General features: G+C 37.8%; 1 pseudogene; it reads right to left on the bottom strand.

The window, feature by feature from the left end:
- Nucleotides 1-112: 112 nt before the first annotated feature.
- Nucleotides 113-2,253, bottom strand: LOC114747360 (TSET complex member tstD-like; annotated as a pseudogene).
- Nucleotides 2,254-2,572: the final 319 nt, after the last annotated feature.

The following is a 2,572-nucleotide window of genomic DNA, read 5'->3' as shown; positions in this document are numbered from 1 at the left end:
GGTTTACACAGAGACGATGAATGCAGATGATTGATGTGGGCAAGCACAATGAATGAACAGATTAAAAAATGCCAAAGATCTTAGGCTTGTCATTTCATTAAGAATGCTAAAATTATCCAGAATGGCACCTCACCTTCCAAACAATTTCATCCAAACACAAGCAGATTCTTCCATACTTGTCAAGGAAAAGGCGCTCAGTCGGAGGCTTCCCACATACGTCCTTCACAACTGAGGTTATCACAAAGATCACTTCTGACACTGCAGACAAAATGCCGTAAGTACTAGTGGAAGTCTTTACAAACATACATTACTGTTGTCACAATGTCTTTTCTGTCTTTTTTCCTTCTTTTTTTCTCTTTCAGTAGGTTTGAAACTACAAAAACAACGGTTAGAACCAGCTTGACCCGCATTTTATTGATCACTAGTTTTTATCACTCTACGTTTTTAGAAGGCATTGGCGCATTGCCAAAATCAATCCATTCCAAAATCACAGTTTTATTCCGTACAAGTTCATTAGATTAGCAATCTTAACAAAGCAGTCGTTCTAGCTTTAAAACCAACCAATGTTAACTATTTTCAAGACCAAAAGAACTAGTCACTCCAATCAAATGTTACGTAAGAATCCCTCCTCCATCTCAAAGAAGAAAAAGATATCAAAAAGAGATGCAGTAAATACATACAGGCAAGTTCGTCATACTCATCCTTTCCCACAACATAGATGCTGACATCCCCAAGCACTGTGTATACAATATAAACTGACCTGATAGCAAAAAATACATTCTCCAAGTAAAATACTATAATATCATAAGAGAAGGAATCATAAGGCCAAGATATACAAATAACAGGTTGCAGAGAAGCAAATAGTAAACTCGAGAGAAAGCTGATTGTTCTACTGCAAATTTCTGATTTTAATGGCAGTAGCAACTGTTAAACTTCATTGAACATGTTTTGTGCCGGTTAATCTTCTACAATTTATTTCCAATTTTTCAACTTTGAATGACTCTGAAATGGCAACTTCTCAAGTTCATTTTATTCAAGTATCTAGCACTATTAGCTTGCTAGACTTCATCGTATTTAACAACACACTGGAAAAATCAGCAACATTAGATCTTAGCTTGCATTGATTTTGATTAAGACAAACAAACTCAACAACTATTTCATCTAAGTTAGCATTGATTCTCGAGCAGTTCCCAAAAGCTTCCCTACAGTGTACTCCGGTAAGGCATTTATATGGGTCTGTGTACACACATCACGTCTTCAAGAGGTGAGAAAAATGAGAGAACAAAGTACATACTTGTGGCTAGCAACAAGGAGTTCTTCATTTTTGACACCTTTCAGGTTATCAGATCCCAGTTTAACAAGAAAGAGCGCCAATGCAGACGCTCCTCTGCAGGAACTCCATGAAAACTGCAATAAGGTGAGTCACAGAGATAAGCTCAAACATCATCATAAAGTTTATAATGTCTCTGTTTAATGCTAGACGACTGCAGATCTACTCAAAAGATACCACAAAAGAAACTTCTCAATTTGCCAGGTTACATAGCAAAGCTCAACAATATTTACTCTAATTTCTATGGTACATAGTCATCAACAATTCTTTTCTTTCAACCACTGCACCAGTCTTGGCTACAAGTCAAGAATGCTGTAAACAAATTCAAGCAAAAGTAATAGGAAAGCAATTAGTGATATTTGTCTTCCACCTGAAAATTACCCAAATTAGAGTACTATACGACTTATCACTTCTCAATGAAATTTCATTAAACAAAAAACAAGATTTCACAAATAACACAGCTAACCCTACCCCCTTGCCTCTTGGTCATGATTGATATAGGGGAAGAACCATAACACCTCATGCTACACTGACTAGTGCTCCTACAGTGGGAAATTGCAACTGGGTAGTTTGCTTTCTGCTCAAATGCCCATTATTCAAACTGTTCACATAAAAAGAACAACCCGCCATGCTATACAGATTCATATCCTGTTAAACCCGGTCCCGATCCAACAGAACATCAACACCTCCCAGCCCGCACATACAATTATTCCAACACCAAGCGAGATCGAATGCCTATACGTGAAATTTCTAATCAAAGTAAAAATCACACACAATAAGTCAATAACAAACAAGGAAAATGTTAACTTCAGAAACGGGAAGAAGAGATCGGAAAGCACCGTTCAATGAGGATATTGCCCTCAGAGTTGGCAAACACGACGGCAAGTATCATGGTCTTGATTTCTTACTCGATCGATGCGATCCTGTTTTCCCTATCAGCGTCAACAAAATTGATTTACCGATTTTCGCTTTGTCGGCCTGGCTCCGCCTGTTTGGTGGTTGTGGTGCTCAATTACTAAAATGCCCCATATACGCAGGTCATTAACAGAAAGGCCATTCCATTCGCGGTCACTTTTCTATGGCCGCTGGAGGAATAGAACTTTTTTCACAAAAACCCAAAAAAAAAAAAAAACACCACACACACAGGAGAACTTTCTCATGTGCGGGCCAAGAGCCTAACGCCATAAATTTCAAATAATTTTATAGCATATAAAGCAAATATTATTACCTCCGATCTTATTT

The sequence above is a fragment of the Neltuma alba genome, unplaced genomic scaffold, assembly GCF_004799145.2.
Source record: "Neltuma alba isolate B1F8T4 unplaced genomic scaffold, ASM479914v2 tig00005278_pilon, whole genome shotgun sequence".
Classification (NCBI taxonomy): domain Eukaryota; kingdom Viridiplantae; phylum Streptophyta; class Magnoliopsida; order Fabales; family Fabaceae; genus Neltuma; species Neltuma alba.
The sequence above is the reverse complement of the archived record's forward strand: the minus strand, read 5'-3'. Positions and strand labels throughout refer to the sequence as shown.